This window comes from Podarcis gaigeae (assembly GCF_964106915.1).
Source record: "Podarcis gaigeae genome assembly, chromosome: 3".
Classification (NCBI taxonomy): Eukaryota; Metazoa; Chordata; class Lepidosauria; order Squamata; family Lacertidae; genus Podarcis; species Podarcis gaigeae.
Window position 1 is genome coordinate 116,046,517 of NC_139680.1, and position 12,182 is coordinate 116,058,698.

Sequence of the window (12,182 nt, forward strand, 5' to 3'; positions counted from 1 at the left end):
GTTAGCAGGTTGAGAGGCAGCAGAAGCCTGTAAAAGTTGTCATCCCATTAAATACGCAGGGTTCTGGTTAGGAAAAAAAGTAGTTGGCAACCCCTTTGCCCTATAATTTATTTTTTTTTACTTGTCTTCTCTTTTTAACAGGCCAAGTTTTCTGTTTACTATTTGGAGGTACTTGCCAATTCCCAGCAACTACAAACTGTGCCAATGGAGAAATTGCAGGGGTTTCCTGTGGCAGCAATGGAACCTGCTGCAGGGGTAAGTGATATCCATTGACTTGTTTTGTTTTCGCAAAAGAGATAAATATGCAGTAAATAAAAATATATCAAAAGGTAAAGGTAAAGGACCCCTGACATTTAAGTCCAGTCGAGAACAACTCTGGGGTTGCTGCGCTCCTCTCACTTTACTGATTGAGGGAGCCCCCGTATGTCTGCAGACAGTCTTTCCAGGTCATGTGGTCAGCATGACTAAGCCGCTTCTGGCAAAACCAGAGCAGGGCACGGAAACGTTGCTTACCTTCCCGCTGCAGCAGTACCTATTTATCAACTTGCACTTTGACATGCTTTTGAACTGCTAGGTTGGCAGAAGCTGGGACCGAGCAAAGGGAGCTCACCCCATCGTGGGGATTCAAACCGTGACCTTCCGATCAGCAAGCCCAAGAGGCTCAGCGGTTTACACTGCAGCACGATCCGCATCCCCATATATAAACAGGACACACACACACCCCGCAAATCAACCATTCTATGTGAAATTGATGATGTCAGTCAAATCAGGACTTCCTATGCCTGACAATCCAAATCTGTAAAACTCCACCATGAGCTCACCAGCTGGCCTCGGGTAAACCAGGCTTTCACTCTGAGCCTCGATCTCCCCATCGGTATTCTGGGACATAATAATACTGACGTGCTGGTACAGAAGGCTTTGAATATTTATTTACTCATTGCATTTATATCCCACCTTTTTCTCCATGGAGCTCAAGATGCCTTCTGTGCTTCTTCCTAATTTAATCCTCACGACGACGCTGAGAGGCCCAAGGCCACTCTGTGAGCCTCATGATGAGGCTGGATTTGAAGGCTGGTCTCCCATTTCCTGGTCCAGGACCTCAGGCTCTCATACTTGGAAGTGCTCTTCCAATGCTCAAAACAAAACATCAGTCAAATGAATGTTTATGTTTTGCACAAGAAGTCCTTACAAATAATGACAATTTAATTCCCTCTCTTTTGCACAGATGAAACTCCATTCTGTAGACTCTCGAGAGGATTTTGCCAGGGCCCAAGGACTGCAAACTGTACATTTGGAGAGATTACAAACGTCTCCTGTGGTACTAATGCACGCTGCTGTAGAAGTAAGTGGTACCCATGACTTGGTGGTCTCAATGGTGCAAATGTTTACTAATTTTTAATCCTGTTTTCCTGATCTACACTCTATATTTTCACTGGAGAAAGCAGGGCTTTGCTTGTGCTAAAGGAAATAATCACTGATCAGTGTATGGATCAGAGCAGCTGATAATATGCTCAGGGCATATTAATTCTATTTTTAGAAGTAAAAAAGATGCATTCACTTTTGATGCAGCACTTCTAGGTTCTGCATCTTCTTTTAAGCATTAGAGCCTCAAGGTTTTCATCTGTGCACAGGGAATTTTGATGCCACAGATGTTCATATGGGTGCAAACTGTGCAAGCTGCACTTCCCATGGGCAGTAAAAACTGGCGGCTCTGATCTAACTCTCCAAAATGTTAAGAAAGTGCTGAGTAAGTGAGGATGAGCCAGCAGTCTGCTGCTGCTGAAGGAACAAAAGTATGATTTGGCAATAAGATTCCCACTTCATTCTGCACTCACCAGAACTCACCTGAAGTACAAAAATAATGTTGACCGAGGCATCAGTCAAATCAGGACTTCCCATGCCTGACAGTCCAAGTCTGTGAGAATCCACCATGAGCTCACCAGCTGGCCTATGGATAACCACACTTTCACTCTCAGCCTCGATCTCCCCATCAGCATTATGGGACATAAGAATACTGACTTGCTGTTACAGAAGGGCTTTGAATATTTTTTCATTGTATTTATATCCCAGGTTCTTCTCAATGGAGCTCAAAGTGGCTTCTATGGTTCTTCTTAATTTAATCCTCACAACAACTCTGCAAGGCAGATTAAGCTAAGAGTGAGTGACTGGCCCAATGCCACCCAGGGAGTCTCATGATGAGTCTGGATTTGAAGGCTGATCTCCCATTTTCTGGTCCAGGACCTCAGGCTCTCATACTTGGAAGTCCTCTTCCAATGCTAAAAAAAAAAAAAAAAAAAAGCCCATCAAATTAACGTTTCTGTATTGCACAAGGAGTTCTCTCAAATGATGAAAATCTACTTCCCTCTCGTTTGCACAGATGAACGTGCACTGTGTTTACTCCTTGGAGGATTTTGCCAAGGCCCAAGGACTGCGAACTGTACCTTTGAAGAGATTATAAATGTCTCCTGTGGTCCTAATGCACGTTGCTGTATAAGTAAGTAATACCCATGACTTTGTGGACCCACTCGTGCAAATGTTTGCTAATTTTTAATCCTGTTTTCCTGATCTACACTCTACAACTTCAAGGGAGAAAGCAGGGCTTTGCTTGTGCTAAAGGAAATAATCACTGATCAGTATATGGATCAGAGTAGCTGATAATACGCTCAGCGCATATTAATTCTATTTTTCGAAGTAAAAAGTTGGATTCAGTTTTGATGCAGCACTTCTAGGTTCTGCAACTTCTTTTAAGCATTAGAGCCTCAAGGTTTTCCTCTGTGCACAGGGAATTTTAATACCACAGATGTTCGTATGGGTCCAAACTGTGCAAGCTGCACTTCCCATGGGCAGTAAAAACTGGTGGCTGTGATCTAACTTTCCAAAATGTTAAGACAACCCTCAGTAAATAAGGATGAGCCAGCAGTCTGCTGCTGCTGCAAGAACACATATGTGATTCGGCTACAAAGAGTCCCATTTTATTCTGCACTTTCCAGACCTCACCTAAAGTAAAAAAATACATCACAATATCCAGTAGAACCGGAGCTAGAAACCTCATGGTCCCTAAAGACTTGAACCAGGGAAGGAGTTCTTGAATGCCAGCAATGGTGATAGTTACAGGTAGGTAGCTGGGTTGGTCTGTGTCAGAGCTGCCCGAGGTCCCAGCTCACAAAGGACCAACGCCAGTTCATTGTTATATACAAAAGTCTTTATTGAAGTTCAGTTTCGATTTCAAAGCCGCGGCACGCAGCTCTACGTCTCAAACTCTAGACCGCTGAAGCTCCGTCTGAATCTCCTCCCCCCAGACACCAGTTTAAGACTCTAGCCTTGCTCCACCTCTTCCTTTGCTCTTTCCTCCTCTGGGTCCGCCTGTCTGCTGGGGTCTTGCCCTTTCTAGACTCTTCTGACGCTGAGTCCCCTGAGTTTTCCCCCCGCCTCCAGCGGGCTTTAGGACCTGGTTCCCAATCCGGGTTTTCTGCTGTCCCGCGCGCCTGTACATTCGAACTTGGCGCGCGCGCGCCCAGCCGGCAACCTTTCTCCTGACCGTTACACTGTTCCTGTCACTGCTTCCCCATCCGGGGAGGCTAGCTGGACCTGACTTCCCCTCCGTTCCCTCACTCTCCGATAGAGGCGTGGTCAGCCCTGACTCATCTTCTCTCCCTGCTGGAGGAGACGCTGGCCCTGATACATGGGACGCTTCCCCCCCCCACTATGCTCTGGTGGGGGAGCTGGTCCTGATCTCCCGCTGCTGCTTTGGGAATCCCCGCTGCCCCCTTGCTTCTGGTGCATCCCCCCTGGTACCCCCCTTGCCCTGGCCTTCGGCTCCCCCCTCTGGGAATCTTCTGATTCGCTGGAGAAGCTCATGGAATCTCTCGTGCCACTGTCATACTCCCCTACGCTGCCCTCAGATTCTTCCCCTTCGCTCTCCATTTCCTCTCTCCCCTGTGCCTCTGCTCCTGAGCCCCTGACAGTCTGCCATAGTCAAAACAAAATAAAAAAATTCCTTCCAGTAGCACCTTAGAGACCAACTAAGTTTGTTCTTGGTATGAGCTTTCGTGTGCATGCACACTTCTTCAGATCCACACAATAGTGATCATTCATTCTGCCTCTTAGAAATACTGGAGAAATGAATTGAAAAGCAACTGCAATCGGAGGCTGGAGATGAGAAATAATTTAATAGATCTATGCTAGCCTGTGATGAAGTCCTCAAAGTCAGTGGCTGCCAGTGGCCCATCCTGACATCCAGGATGGGTCAGGGGATGTCGGCATTGATCTTGCAAATTCCTCTGAGAGCTCTTCTGGGGCTGGGCCTGCATGTCCTCTTCCTTTCTGCTACAGATTCCTTAAATGTTCCATTGAGACCTTCCAACGCTACAATTCTATTATCCTCCCTCATCTCCTGAAGGTGAGCAATCTGACTCCAGGCTCCTGAAAGTGCAATCGATTACAGATTTCCTTCTTTCTTTTATTCAGGATATTCATCAGTGAGTGATGAAATGGAGGGTTCTGCCAGGAGGAACTCACCAAATGCTGCCCTTCTGTTCTAACTCTTCCGGCTTACTGTGGCTTCAATGCACAATGCTGTGCCCTTGAGTGACATCAGTGAACAGCCCACATCCATAGGTATGAAAGCCTGATTACAATGCTGATTCATCTGGATCTTTGCTTGTGGAAGTGGTCCTGATCAATCCATTTGTGAAGCAAACAATGAAACAAAGATCAGTTTGTTCTGATGATCATCTAATTAAACACATATTTACCTGCAAATCTAAAATTGTATTTTTCTTCTTGAGAACACAGACTTCTTGCTTCTTGAGAACACAGACATTTTGGACCTAGAAGGTTTTAATAACGTTTTTGGGTGGCATTCATTTCTGTGGTATGACAAGGTTAAAGCTCATAAAGCATTTAAAAACCATATTGTCAGAAGGGCACTGTTTAATGTCTGGATAAGATATAAAGACTTACTTGAAAATAAAACTCCAAGGTGGTTATCACCGATGGAAGCGAAGGCTCAGAAAAAGCTTGTTAGCTGCGCCCTGACCAAAGGCCTGGTGGAACAGCTCTGTCTTGCAGGCCCTGCGGAAAGATGTCAGGTCCCGCAGGGCCTTAGTCTCTTGTGACAGAGCGTTCCACCAGATTGGAGCCGCGGCCGAGAAAGCCCTGGCTCTAGTTGAGGCCAGCCTAACCTCTCTGTGGCCTGGGATCTTTAGGATGTTTTTATTTGCAGACCGTAAATTTCTCTGTGGGACATACCAGGAGAGGCGGTCCCGTAGGTACGAGGGTCCCAGGCCGTATAGGGCTTTAAAGGTTAAAACCAGCACCTTAAACCTGATCCTGTACTCCACCGGGAGCCAGTGCAGCTGGTATAGTACTGGATGAATATGATCTCGCAGCGAAGACCCCATAAGGAGTCTCGCCGCGGCATTCTGCACCCGCTGGAGTTTTTGGGTCAGTCTCAAGGGCAGCCCCACGTAGAGCGAGTTACAATAATCCAGTCTGTAGGTGACCGTCGCGTGGATCACAGTGGCTAGGTCAGGGCGAGAGAGATAAGGAGCCAACTGCTTAGCTTGGTGGAGATGAAAAAATGCCGCCTTTGTTATAGCTGTAATCTGCGCCTCCATAGAGAGGGAGGTATCGAAGATTACATCCAAACTCTTAACGGACGGTGCTGGCACTAATTGCACCCCCGCAAGAGATGGGAGTTGCCCCCTCAATCCCATATCGCTCCGTCCCAGCCAGAGGACCTCTGTCTTCGAGGGATTTAACTTCAACCGGCTCCCACGTAACCATCCAGCCACAGCTTCCAAACATCTGGTCAGTGTATCTGGGGCCGAGTCAGGATGGCCGTCCATCAACAGATAGAGTTGGGTGTCATCGGCATACTGATGGCAACCCAGCCCAAATCTCTGGACAAGCTGGGCGAGGGGGCGCATAAAGATATATATATAAAAGAGAATGAAAGAAGGAACTCAGGGAGGTGCCAGGGAGGAGGTGGGACTGAAGAGTCGGGAAGGGCTATTGCTGCCTAGTGATCAAGATCCCAGATTCAATCATTGATCTGGGTCTTTCTTTTCAACTTTAATTTACACACATTAATTCATAACATAGCCAAGTGTAATTGCAGATGCCAATTAAAATAAAATTCAAGCAGAAAAGGATATCTAAAGTTCAACACATAGGAACACAGATCCATGCCACTTTCAATTTGTTTGTTTAGACATTTCTCTCCCAACTTTCCTGAAGGCGATGTAAATCGTTTTCTCCCATGAACCCATGTCTCCCAAGTCTTAGACCAATACCACGCTGGTGCCGTTGCCCTTAGTTCCTTAGTCACCACTACCTAAAAGGCCCTCTGCCTGCTTCCCTGTAACCTCGCCTCTCCCAATGAAGGAACTGCCAGAAGGTCCTTGGGGCTGGACCTCCGTGTCGGGGCTGAATGATGAGGGTAGAGATGCTTCTTCAGGTATATTTCCACAATGGGATTATTGACTGGTTTGGAAGACTCCAGGGAGGAGAAAGAAAACAGCAGTGGAAAGGAGAAACAATGTTAGGAAACCAGGTTGGGGCAGGGGGCGCTGAAATGGACTGAGGAAAGGCTGCCTTTTGTTGGAAAACAAGCCTCCTAGGGAGAGGCTGGCAACCCTCCCAGACTCCCGGCTTGCTTACCGGTGATCTGCCCTGGCTCCAATCCCCGCAAGTCCAGGATAGATCTCAATAGAGGACATTTCCCAGCGTGGAAAATGCACACCCCCTCCCTCCTTGCTTCCCTAGCAGGGAAAGGAGATAGTCAGAAATCCTTTTACATCTCTTTCTGACTTTGCAGCACTACAGAAAACATGTCCGATCAGTTCAGACTTCAGCAAGCAAGTGACAAAGACTTCCCACACATACGCAACAGGAAGGTCTCATATTACACTCAGAACACAAACTCTTGAAGCCTGTGAACGTCCAGGAAGATTCTTTCCCACAGCTAGCCACATCATGTGATGATTTCAAGCTACCAGTTTGCAGCTGCGTTGCCTTCATATCGTAACACCTTTTTTTGGGGGGGGAGGTAGTGTCGGTGGCTACCTTGAGTGGGCTCAGCTCATCCTCATGCTGCTTATAATTTCCTCCCCCTCCCCCTTTGGCTTCAACCCATGCAGAATAAACCAGGGCTTGTGGGAATTGCAGTTCATGGATGATGCGAACTGTAGTCCAAGAACAATCGGAGGGTCACAGGTCCACTATGCCTGATCTCAAGACAAGATTGCTTATCCATCAACAGCCCTGATTCAACTGGACGTCCCAGAATTACAGAAGCTAAGCCAGTTTCTGATTGTATGTCCCGGTTTTTGTGTTGAGCTCCCTCGCCAGTCAGCTGGCTCTTATGAGAGCTCAGCACCCAAAGACAAATGTCTTTGGGGAAAATAAGGCAGCTGCGCTTTACTCCATGGAAGCAGAGGAGGAGGGGAGCTGCTGGTGATGCAGGTCAGGCTGCCCCGACTGGACCCATTAGCCATGCTTCCTCTGCCCAATGCTGCCCCCACTGGAGGAGGAGGAGACAACAACAACAGGGGGCTGAAGAGGGGAAACCCCAGGTCATTTACCTGGGTGTATGGCACTGAAAGACGCAAGTCCCAAGTTTAATTGGCAGAATGTAGGAGGGTCGGAGATTTTGTTATCTAACAATCCATCCATGTTCCCTGTGCTAATGTTTGGTTGTCTGCCCGAAATTCCAGTAAAATGGGCAAGCCTCCGCTGTGTCTTAGCTTAGAAACACTGAACAGAACAGAAACCTGGATTCCAGAAACAACTGAACTAGCTGTTTGCCAAATTTACTTCCGGATCTTTTGTTATGGCTGCTGGTGCACAGAGACATCGGAGGACAGCCAATGCTAGCCCTGCTCAAGGTATACTATAAATTGGGCAAAGTCGGTTTCGCTTCATATAAGTAACAGTGACTTTATTTATTCAGCTAAGAACTATCAGTTCCATATTTGCAGAGAGTCAATTAGATATTTAGGTATAATCATACCAATGGATATCACCGAATTAGTAGCATGTGATTCAAATAAAGTAATCCAGGAGTTTTCTTTTCATATTTTATCTCGAGGGTTGTCACATGGAAGAGGGAACAAGCTTGTTTTCTCCTGCCTTGGAGGGTAGGACTCTAACCAATCGGTTCAAGTCACAAGAAAAGGGATTCTGACTAGATATATGGGGGGAAATTAATGAAAGTTAGATCTGCTCAACAGTGGAACGGTCTCCCTCAGGAGGTTGTGGACGCTCCTTCCTTGGAGGTTATTAAGCAGAGGTTGGGTGGCCATCCGTCAGGGATGCTTTAGCTGAGATTCCTGCATTGCAGGGGGCTGGAGTAGATGACCCTTGGGGTCCCTTCCAATTCTCTGATTCTATAATTCTATCAATATATAAAGAAACCTCATTAGGTACTTTGTTTATATTACATACTGCTAATTGGGTGATATCCTTTGGTATGGTTATACCAAAATATCTTATTGGTTCTCTGCAAATATGGAACTGACAATTCTTAGCTGAATCAACAAAGACACCTTTACTTCCAGGAAGCAATTCTGACTTTTATGAATTTCAATTTATGAAACAATGTGACTATTTGATAGGAATATCGTTGTGAATATGTTTGGGGGGAAATAATAAAGAATTATAGTACACAAAAAAGAGAATGGTCTACACTGACACACAACAGTTCTTCAGGGCTGCCGACCAGGGAAATACCTGGGACTCAACCTTCTGCATTTGCAGCAGATGCTTCGCTCTGTCAGGATATGGAAACATCACCGCTGCAGACAGCCAGATTGTTGACATCACATGATGCGCCTATCTGTGGGAAAGAAGAGTTTCCCAGGACGTTCACAGGCTGGATAAGTCTTTGTGAAGAGTGTAACATGAAACCTTCTGTGTGCGCATGTTCAGGAAGTTTGTCAGACGTGCTGGAAGAACTGAACTGAAAGGACGTGTTTTCCTTTAGTGCTGTAATGTCAGAAATAAACATCATGTAAAATAGATTTCAGACTTGTTTTCTTTCCCCTGAGGAAGCAGGAGGGAGGGGTTGTGCATTTTACCCACGTTCGGGAAAATGTCGCCTATCAAAATCTCCCTGGTCTGTCTGGATATCAGCGAGAGGAGGTTACCGGTAAGCAAGCTCTGAGGACAGTGAGAGGGGCCAGCCTCTATGGAGGGGGCTTGCAAATCAACACCCTCCACCCCCACCCCCCAAGATTGAGCTGACCTCTTACCTGCAACAACGTGGAAGAGGATGAAGACCAGAACAATGCTCAGGTAAAGGACCCTCATGGCTGCAGCTTCCTCTGAGATCTCTGCCAAAGGGAAGGCACTCTAAGGCAGAAGGAAGTGGAGTTTGGATGGAACAAGGAGGTTCTCTCTACTTATAGTGTTGCCGTGCCAAAAAGATGCTGAAACACACATTTGTGCATCTGAGTGGGAAATGCTGCAAAGAGGTATTTCCTGCAATTGTCAGCATTTGAACCATCCAGGCCTCTTTTTTCTTAACTCATCCTCGGCAATTTGTTCATCTTGGAGAACTTCCCAAGATATACCTGAAGAACATCCTTTCTCAAACAATCACAACGTGTGCTGTACTTCGGGTGCGGTTTTCCCCATTCCATATCAATTAACAGATTTCCCGTCATCTCACAGAATCAGCTGCCACGTTCACGGCGCCTGGATGGAAAGGAAGCGAAGTGTTGTTTAGGAGATTTGCTTTAATGCAGTCTGATGCAAGCGCAATTGCAGTACAGTGATACTTTGGTTCTCATACTCAATTTGTTCCGGAAGTCCATTCCAAAACCAAAGCGTTCGAAAACCAAGGCGCACATTCCCATAGAAAGTAATGCAAGTAATGGTTTAATCCATTCCAAACTTCTAAAAACAAGCCCTAAAACAGCAATTTAACGTGAATTTTACTATCTAACGAGACCATTGATCCATAAAATGAAAGCAATAAACATTGTACTGCTGTCACACAATCAGTCAATCAATAGCTGAACTGGGTTACACACAGTCACAAAAACAAAACAAAAAGAGCCGCAAAAACAAAGAAACAAAATAAATAGCAAAAACAGACAGACCTCAGCATAACACTCAAAACAGAAGTGCAGCACTCAAATCGGAAGCATAACCATTAAAACAGAAGTGTTGGACTCAAAACAGAAGTGTGGCAGTCAAAACGGAAGTATAACACTCAAAACGGAGCACCTTTGGCTTCTGAAAAAGGTTCACCATCCGGAACACTTACTTCCAGGTTTGCATCGTTTGGGTTCCAAGTTGTTTCAGTACAAAGGTATTTTGGAACCAAAGTACCACTGTACCTACAAAGAAAGAAACTTTTCCATTTTCTTTCCTTCTGGTCTGCAGTTTTGGATTCATTTTTGCTTAATATGCTTGTTTCTGTGATGCTTGCATTTTTATGTGCTCCTCCCCTATTTTATGACCCCCCAAAAAACACACACACCATACAAATTAGTGGTTTTGTTCCATCATTCATAATAAAGAAACACAAACAAGAACAACAGATGTAAAATAAAATTAAAAATGCAGAAATGAGAAAGAAGCCCAAGTATCTACAGTGGTACCTGGGGTCACATACACTTCAGGTTACATACGCTTCAGGTTATAGACTCCGCTAACCCAGAAATAGTACCTCGAGTTAAGATCTTACTTTCATTAATTTCCCCCCATATATCTAGTTAGAATCCCTTTTCTTGTATCTTGAACCGATTGGTTAGAGTCCTACCCTCCAAGGCAGGAGAAAACAAATTTGCTCCCTCTTCCATGTGACAGCCCTTGAGATGGCTATCATATCTCCTCTCAGTCTCCTCATTTGCAGGCTCAACATACCCAACTCCTTCAGCCGTCTTCCAAATAATAATAATAATAATAATAATTTTTATTTATACCCCGCCCTCCCCAGCCAAGGCCGGGCTCAGGGTGGCTAACAAGCAATAATAAAAACAAGTTGAATGAATGCAACTTAAAAACAAAATTAAAATACAACATTAAAATAATGGAACATTAAGATATTAAAATGTAGCCTCATCACAGGAGGAGAAAGGAAAAGAAAAAAGAAAGAGGGGGAGGGAATCAAATTGGCTCCGAGCCAAAGGCCAGGTGGAACAACTCTGTCTTACAGGCCCTGCGGAAAGAAATCAGATCCCGCAGGCCCCTGGTCTCATGAGGCAGAGCGTTCCACCAGGCCGGAGCCAGAGTTGAAAAGGCCCTGGCTCTGGTTGCAGCTAATCTAACTTCCTTAGGGCCCGGGACCACTAGGGTGTTGCTATTTATGGACCTTGAGGCTCCCCGTGGGGCATACCAGGAGAGGCGGTGCCGTAGGTACGAGGGTCCTAGGCCGTGAAGTGTTTTAAAGGTCAAAACCAGCACCTTAAATCTGACCCTGTACTCCACCAGGAGCCAGTGCTGCTGGAAAAGCACTGTGTGAATATGCTCTCATGGCAGAGACCCCATGAGGAGCCTCACTGCAGCATTCTGCACCCGCTGGAGTGTCTGGGACAGCTTCAAGGGCAACCCCGTGTAGAGCGAATTACAGTAGTCAAGCCTGGAGGTGACCGTTGCATGGATCACTGCGGCCAGGGTGGGGCGGGAAAGGTAAGGGACCAACTGCTTGATGCGGCGAAGGTGGAAAAATGTCGCCTTGGCTGTTGCTGTAACCTGCGCCTCCATGGAAAGGGAGGTGTCACGGATTACACCCAAACTCTTAACAGAAGGCAATGGCACTAATTGGACCTCCGCAAGAGAAGGGAGTTGGTCCCTCATCCCCATGCCACCTCGACCCAGCCATAGGACCTCTGTCTTTGAAGCATTTAGTTTCAATCAGCTCCCACGAAACCATCCAGCCACAGCTTCCAAACATCTGGTCAGTGTGTTTGGGGCCAAGTCGGTGTGGCCATCCATCAGCAGATAGAAGTGAGTGTCATCAGCATATTGGTGACAGCCCAGCCCAAAGCTCCGGACAATCTGGGCAAGGGAGCGCCTAAAGATGTTAAAAAGCATCGGGGAGAGGATTGCGCCCTGCGGCACTCCACACACCAAGGAGTGGCATGACTACATTTCCCTCCCTAGTGCCACCCTCTGTCCCCAACCAGAGTTAAAAGAGCACAGCCATTTACGGGCTATGCCCTGTATCCCCA

General features: G+C 46.3%; 1 protein-coding gene and 1 long non-coding RNA gene across 3 annotated transcripts in view; one reads left to right on the forward strand and one right to left on the reverse strand.

Moving 5' to 3' along the window:
• Positions 1-12,182, reverse strand: part of LOC310842182 — a 245,512-nt gene that overhangs the window by 225,572 nt on the left and 7,758 nt on the right. The gene's annotated exons all lie outside the window — the stretch shown is intronic.
• Positions 1-12,182, forward strand: part of LOC310842043 (uncharacterized protein) — a 71,582-nt gene that overhangs the window by 36,214 nt on the left and 23,186 nt on the right. The window lies entirely within an intron of this gene.